Source organism: Bactrocera latifrons, unplaced genomic scaffold (genome assembly GCF_001853355.1).
Source record: "Bactrocera latifrons isolate USDA-ARS-PBARC rearing strain unplaced genomic scaffold, ASM185335v1 scaffold_404, whole genome shotgun sequence".
In the NCBI taxonomy this organism is placed as follows: Eukaryota; Metazoa; Arthropoda; class Insecta; order Diptera; family Tephritidae; genus Bactrocera; species Bactrocera latifrons.
The window spans coordinates 163969-172607 of NW_017537051.1; the positions used below are offsets into that span (position 1 = coordinate 163969).

Sequence of the window (8639 nt, forward strand, 5' to 3'; positions counted from 1 at the left end):
GTTTCAAACAGCTGTTTGAGCCAGCATTGGTATAAGTTCGATGCAACATGTGTGATCAACGTAGTCTTTTCTCGCCCTCATTCAATGATAATGTATAGTGCCTGTCTTCATTCTGTGCTTGCTCAAACCCAAACATTAAACCAACTCTAACTTGTAGTCATGTTGTTACGTTTTTGACGCGTGTTTGCGGTATGTTGTTGTGGTTGTGGTCTCTCGCTCACAATCTAACTGCAATGTCGGCGATAACACCGGTAACAACCATCGGACAATACATAGCGGCCAACCTCAGCCAGCCAGAAACATAGACCACCCACTTGCTGCATACTTCGTTTTGTCGCTCTTTCTGCCGAAGTATGCCTCCTGTGCCGAAGTGAGCCTCCTATACAAAAACTAACGCGAACAGCAACATATCTCCAGTCGGCAGCTCCGTCGCAACTATCCAAATGTAATAATAATATTCGCCATTCGGGTTTGGCGTCGTAAACACATTTATTCTCATTGATGTTGCTATATTTCTGCTTTTATTGTTGTTTTGGCTTTCGTGTACATCTCGGGTTTACCAACTATTTGCTTCGTTCCATTGTTCGCCTCGACTTAACGCTGTCGCTGTTATTTTTGTACCATATGTATATGTAGATAGCAGTACGTCGCGCTGGTTGGCGGTAGCATGTGCCCACATCGTCTTCGTACCTTTAAATTGTATACCGAGGTATTCGTTTTTTTCTTACTATTGTGGTTGTTGTTAATTTTGGCCAATTTGTGTCGGCCTATACAGAAATTGTCGCACCGTATCCTGATATCCTGTTTTGAGTAGCTTCGTATTCAGTTGCGCAAAAGATTCTGTACGAATTGGACGCGAGTGTTCATTGCGTGGAACGGTTCCGACATTTTCTTGCTTAGTTCGGTAGTGCTCCGAATATCGAGTTTACATGGTATTTTGTAGAGATTACAATTAACTATTTTAAAATTAACGAAAACTTGCCCCAATAAACCATGTATTGAGAAGAACATAAAAATCAAAAAAGAAAATATGCGTTTGTAAGTGTTTTTAATTGTAAATCAAATGTTCAGAGGAGGTTCTTGGTATATTGGTTCTTCATAAAAAACAACCAAAAAATAAAACGGCTGGTAGAGGAATTAGTGACAATAAATTTGAGCTATTCAAAAAAGTTAAATTAACGAAAATTAATTTATGTTTCCTAATTTAAACCATGCAATGTCTGAGAAACACAAATAATTCAGAGGAGTAAGAACTAATATAAAAACAACGAAAAAGTAAAACGGCTGGTAGAGGAAATAGTGTCGATAAGTTTGAGCTATTCAAAAAGATTAAATTAACAAAAATTAATTTATGTTCGTTAATTTAAACCATGCAATTTTTACAAAAAACACAAATAACTGCTTAAAACTTAAAAAAAATATATATAAAATCTAATTACTTACGAGCATATTCATATGTAAATACGTGTTTATTACGTGTCACCAAACATTTCAAGGCCTTCAACACTTGGATTTAATAAATTGATTATTATTATCACTGTAGAGGGTTTTGGGAAATACTATATGCTAATGTTTGTGCAATAAATGTTGTGAGTTGAGTTAATATCGAAAGCTGTGAAAAGTACCTTATTATATATTTAATATAATTCTACGCATACTGATTTTTATCTATTTAATATAATGTATTCTTGTATGTTTATCTTACACTAAATTAAAGAATTATAAAAATATGGCATAGATTAAGGATTTAAAAAGAGGCAGACGTATGTTTTCTATGCATATTAACCAAACTGCCAAAATCTTCCTCATATGGGAAGATATATATGGGAAAGCTATATAGTAAGATTTTGGCAGTTTGGTTAATATTCATACAAAAGTGGATACTGACACGCCTCTTATGAAAATTTTTAAATCATACAACAATGTCCGTGGTTATAGGTTTTTTATTATTTTTTTTATTAAAATATTTTATAAAATAAAATAATATTGTGACACAAATATATTTACGTAAAGAGTTGCTTTTTAAAAATTATATTGGCACTGAGAGCGCGTAGTTCTAGTTTTATTCGTCGCATCGGGTTATGCTATACCTTTTTGGAAAGCTCATTTCACGCATTGATTGTCGTTTCTTTTAAGTCGTTCATGAGTTATAGCGTCGCCAACACGGAGCAAAATAAAACATATTTTACAGTACTACTACGATAAAGGCAAAAATGCATCTCAAGCCGCCAATAAAATTTGTGCAGTTTATGGACCCGGTTTCCATTTCCACCGCACAAGGATGGTTTCAACGTTTTCGTTCTGGTGTAGAGGCTTCGGAGGGCCTGTCGTCGAAAATTGCGATAGAATTGCTGAATTGGTAGTAGTAGTAGCCGTAGCATCGGTCAAGAGCTAGGCAAGAGTCATCAAAAAAAATTTTATGAACAATTGAAAATTCAATTAAAATACCGCGAGAAATACCGCAAGACTTTTTTTGACAACCTATTAATACATATATCAACATTATGATGCTGATTGTCCCGCATTGCTATCGTCCGAATTGTAGGGAAAGGAAAATCAACACTAGGTTGCGCCAGAGTCGAATTCTTATTAAATGTAATATATCGATCTGATATTGTTATTGTGATATTTATAACGGTTACTTAAAGATCTTTTTGTGAATTTTCGGATAAATATAGTATATACTTACCATTTAGATTTGTTTAAAACATATTCTGGTTTAGTTATGATAAAAAAATTGGTCTATAATCCATCTAGAATTGACAAATACTGAGCAGTTGAAATTAACTTATTAGTCTAATGTCACAACTCGATTCGAATGTTTAGCTTTCAACAATCCAACAATCTTGTATGGCTTTAATGGCATTTGCTGGTTCAATATATTGAAATAATCTACACTTTCTGCCACGAATTCGAAATTTTCAGGCGTTGCGCATATTTGGCAATATATTATAGCAGAACTTTTTGTTTCTTTTACAAATTTAAAGTAGGCATAGTGGAGTACGCTGAGTATCTGAATCGAAGCCGTAATATAAAAAAAAAAATTATTCCATAAAACAAAGACCAATGGAAACGACCCAGTATGTATCAATTTGAAATGTCCACAATGCGGGACTCTTTACTTCTCAGTCCCTCAGTCCTCAGTTCAACTCAATATTTACCGTAGGTATAAGCGCGCCTAGAGAATACGGCTTAAGATTAATGATACTTCGGATTTCGAGAAGGCTTCCAATGTACTATAATTTAATTAATTTTACTTATTGCAATTTCTACATTAAGTTGGATTAAGCCTAAACACTTCAAACAATTCCTAAATATCGTAAAACATGAAATGTTTTTCGAAGAAATTTTAATTTTTCTATTTCGGGAGCAATTAATAACTAATAGAATTCATACCAATTGAAAGTAAGATTACAAGTGGTGTATATTATTAATATTTTTAAGCTCTTATAATGAAAGAAAATCTGGAAAACTTAACAGTTAGAACTTCTGAAAGTATAAAGGCATAAACTCTTTATTCTCTTCAATTGGACTGTAATGGGCAGAGCATTTGGAAGTTATATTATACCTTACCCTGTTCGAAATTGAATTACTTTAAATTATTTAAATCAGATATCTATATAGATAACGATATAGGACTTAGCTTAAGTCATGGCAACGCTCTTTTGAAACTGTTCGAAATCAAACGAAAGCTGTTTAAGTCTTCAGATGTCCATTGCAAGAAGCTGTGAACCAACGATTGGCATTATACAGAAAATTCCAGCCAATTTGTGAGCTATATTAATGAAATTAAGTGTCTTATTATTCTTCTAATAATGTAGTTTGATATTAAAAATTAATTCATTTTTTTTCAATGCATCCACAGGCACCCAAACATATTGTCGATTTTATTTAAAACGTAACGTGTCTTGGAGTTTATCAGACACTCATATATCAGTTTAAGCGCAATATTTCTTAAGTTAAGTATTTAAAGTGGGTTGAAAAATTAGTAATATCAGTGTATATCATCCAAGAGTTCTAACATAAAAAAAATATAGTTTAGTATATATAGAAAGTATGTGGTACGAAAATATGATTATAGTCAACATTATCTAATAACACTGTGGAACATTTTTGGGATTATTGTATGGGGGCTGGGAAATTCCAAGTCAGGGTGATGGTACTAGGTCAGTATAGTAAAACCCTCAAAGGGTTTGGTGTACGTATGTGTCACTTTTTTATGACCTTTTAAATTTTTTCCTTATCTTGACTTTTTCGCTTAGGTGTAACATTTTGGCAAAAACAAAAAAAAAAAAAAAATGCCAAAATGTTACAACTAAGCGAAAAAACATTCAGATATGGAAAAAATTTAAAAGATCATAAAAAAAACTGACACATAATTATTGTTAAACTCACATGAAAATTTTTTTTAATAAAATTTTTCAGACATTCGAAAATATTTCCACCTCTTTAATTGTTCAAGACTGATGCTGTTTATAATATTCGGTTGCACACAGGTCCGGCCTGACACAACTTACCACCCTAGGCTAATGACAAATTCTTCACTGCTTCTTAGCCTATTTGGCCTTAACAACAAAGTTTCCAACTTTTAAAAATTATTCACGTATTTAACAATACTCATTTTGTTGTTTATAATACAATACTTAATGCAGTTAATAGGGTTCAATACTGCCGTCTGTCATAATTGGTTTCATATTCAATAAATGTTGTTAAATTTTGAAACTGGTTGTATAAAAATCAGCTAGAGCTTTTAAATAACGCTCTTTGTTGTCAAGGATATCATATGGAATAGGTAAATTGGCAATCTATATTTTTTTTGTCATCGTAAATCACTTAAGGAATAGTACATACATAAATATGTATGATGTAACAACATCTTCACAGTCTCTGCCTCTGCAACGTATATCGTTACACATATACATATATGCTTCTAGTTAAAATAATAAGTACAGGAGTGCAGCAGAAAAGGGCGCATCTCACGCTATATATCTAAATCAAATCCAACATTCATCGAATGTTATTGCCAAATCGAAGGCTAAAATCCAGATACTACACTTAAGAACTACTTCTCAAACTCATCGGTATTCAGTTACAACTGTAACTGTAATTCATATATAGTGTATTTAAACAAAAACCACTGTACCTTGCCAGTACCTGCGTAATTTTATTTTGTATTTTTGAAGAAAAAAATGTTCAAATGATTCTTACATGAATATTGAACACATGCTTATGTTTTGAAATATTATATAATTTTTTATTTATGAATTGTTGTGACTTTTAACATAAAACGATAGAAATTATAAAGAAGCTACGCCAAATTTTCAGCCAAATACGTTCTGCCGTTCTTGAGTTTTAAATATAAAATCGAGGGCGATTATACAAAAAAATCCGGCGTTACTACCTTTTCCAGGACTAAAAAGGAATATCTGAACAAATTTTCACGTCTTTTCGTGCTGTGGTCCGGGCGTAATTCGCGAACTTACAAAAAAGGCGTTTAATTTTTAGATATGTATGTATAAGAGGATAATACGAACGTGTTTGCCTAAACACATAACGCTACATGCAGGTGAGATTTAAATTAATTGAGTTTTAATGAATTACCTCTCCAACCAAACATGAGCTAAGAGTAAATTTTATGTACATACCATACATACACATATATATCTATACTCATATATGTATATATATATGTATATATGATTTCGTGTCAATATTTTCCCCATATCATCGATCAAATTAACAGCCTTTGCTACAAAAAGCTCTGCATATTTACGAATTTTCGCAGTTTATATTTACAAGAGTGTACATACGTACACACACAGAGATAAATAGATGAGCGCATGGACATTAGTGTGGTTCGAAATTTCATTGGTTACACATTATTGGAATTCATATCTACATATATGTATAACTGCGGATTCAGAGGGGAAAAATGGGGAAAATTCAAGGGCTAAATGGCTTATTAGTAATTTTTCTACTCTGAACAAATATAAAGTAACAGAAATCTAGAATCAATCCATTTTTGAATATAATAAATAATGCTAAGTTACCACTGAAGTTTAAAGTGTATCAACGCATGCGGACTAAATTGTTAGTAAATCCAATCAAATCAATAACTGAAAGTGCTAAATTTGAAGCGACGCGGCTTGATAGAGTACTTGAAATAGATGCTGCATTCAGCTCCATCTATGTACGTTATGTTCGATTGATACATTTTCGGCGGTTTATTCTGCAAGTTTTCTAACATATGAAAAATTAGTATAATTGGGATTTTGTGCATATCTGATATTCTATCTCTAACTCATTCACTGAGCGTGATTATTTCTGAAACGATCGCTCTGGCAGAGTCATCAAATATAATAGATACGTTGGTTGTAACGTTCCGAAATCGAAAACAAAAATGTGAGGAACATTTTCAATCCATTTATTCAGACACGAAAAAATTGGGCAAAACTGAAAGTTGACCAAGAAAAATCAAGAATATGCAGCCGACAAAGAAATCGCGAAAATGTTTGCGTGAGAACTTGCGCAGAATGCTACATGGTCTCTGTGTTGGATACATTCCTCTGTTGGATACAATCGTCGAAGATTTGAATACGCGCTTTTCTAGATAAGTATTGTATGGTTTTAACTGAGTTTGCTGCTTACAGAAAAAATATCTTGTTGAAAACCAAAGAAATTGAAAATCTTATTGACTGCTTGATGGATAGGTTCAAAGGCCTTTTGATAATGACAACATGGTGATACGTTTGAAGCTGAACGGGATCAATGGCAATGCTATTGAGGACAGAAGCAAAAGTCAAAAGACAGCAAGTTACCGAATACTGCTTTGGAAACGTTGAAGAACTGCGATGAAGACCTATACCCTAGAATTCATAGTTTTACTCACATATTCCGCACACTTCCTCTGACGAACGCGAGCTCTGAAAGCTCTTTTTTGACACTTCACCGCATGAAAAAGTTGCTGAGGATGAACATTCCTCATGATAGATGCAGAAGAAGTTCTCGAAAGATTCTCACAACTTGGCCCACATCGTTTTCTTCTGCGACTTTTATCTATTCAATAAACGAACTGACTGCAGTGTTATACATTGCAATAAAGCCGCACGTTAACGATTTAAGGGGTTTTTTTGTTTTTTTTTATTTAGCAAAATATGATATAAGAAGGACGATTTGAAAATTTTCCACCATGATATTAAACTGAATAAAGACTACTATATTTAATATAATAATTTTTTGTGGATCTCACACAATTTGTCAATCGCTCAAAAAACGTTCCATGTCGTTGAGAAAATTGTTAAAAAGAATACGTTAGTGCTGCTTCGAAACACGTCTTAGAAATCGTGAGAGGTGGTGAATCGTGGACTTACTCGTATGAGCAAGAAAGCAAACATTAATTTCAAGATGAATCAAACCCAAATAAAGTTGTTCGCGTATGAAGCATTTCCAAGCAGTTGGTTGTCTGTTTATTTGGAACGACTAGACATGTCGCAAGCATACCACTATAGACTTCCAAAAAAGTGAGTGCCAGTTTTGTTGGAAAGACTGGACATATCGCAACCATACTAATATAGGCTAAAAGTTCTTAAAAAAGAGAAAACAGCAGAAAAGTAAGTTCTATGTGAAAAACCAACTGCCCAAGACGGATCACTCTTCACAACGACAATGCGAGCTCTCACACATCGACGGAAATAACTGCATTACTGAGCACTCAAAACTGTAAAATTCTTACTTGCCACCGCATGATTTTCTTTCATTCCCATACGTAAACGACGCCTGACGAGACGGTTGATGCGTTCAAAACGCATGTTTTTGAGATACCCCAATCTGTGTACCAAAAATGTTTCGACAATCTCTTAAAAGCAGAAGTGTATAGATATTAATGCAGAATATTTAAAATAAAAACAAATTTCGAAATATATGAGACAACCCATGTAAATGATCCGTGATGAATTGATCAATGACGAGCTGAGTCGATTTAGACATGTCTCCCTTTTTATATACATATACGCTACCTAGCTGCTTAGTTTTTATACTCTCGCAATATGTTACAACATAGTGTAATAGATTTGTTCACCTAACAATTGCATGCATCACTTAAAATTAAACGAGATAGATATAGATTTATTATATATACATACATATTTAATACTACATATATATGTATAAATGAATTAGGATGATTAATAATTGATAAAGTGCCATAACTAAGCTTCACAATACGATATTATATCTATCGCTATCTATATATTATATAAGTATATATATTTTATAAGATGTGTCCATCAAGCATCGTGCGAGTGTATATAATGTTATTTGTGCATTTGTATAACGCATCATCATTTTGTCATCTTTCCATACTATGGAAGACTTACATACATATACTTAGATAATTTTTACAAAACTTTTCAATAATTATAAAATTATTTAAAATGTCTTTTGCCAGTAGAGATATAAAAACTCTTGGAGGAGCGCATACCTATGTATATTCATTTTTATTCTCTTGCAACCAGTTGCTACAGAGTATCATAAGGCGTGTTTTATTTGACCATTAAATTAATTTAATTAATTAAAATTATTTTGTATAGAAGACTTAGCCTACACATTTATGTTGGCTTGTCATAAGCTATCATAGCTTG

The 8639-nt window shown here is 32.9% G+C and overlaps 1 protein-coding gene across 3 annotated transcripts in view; it reads left to right on the forward strand.

Moving 5' to 3' along the window:
- The first annotated feature begins 654 nt into the window (after positions 1–654).
- LOC108972548 overlaps positions 655–8639 on the forward strand; it is an 84319-nt gene continuing 76334 nt past the window's right edge. The window contains exons 1-2 of one of the 3 annotated variants that reach the window (XM_018939174.1): positions 849–1038; positions 5295–5566. The gene's annotated coding sequence lies outside the window, so the exon portion shown is untranslated. Of the gene's footprint in view, positions 710–848; positions 1039–5294; positions 5567–8639 lie in introns of those variants that run through there. The other 2 variants (XM_018939176.1, XM_018939175.1) reach the window with 2 other exon arrangements.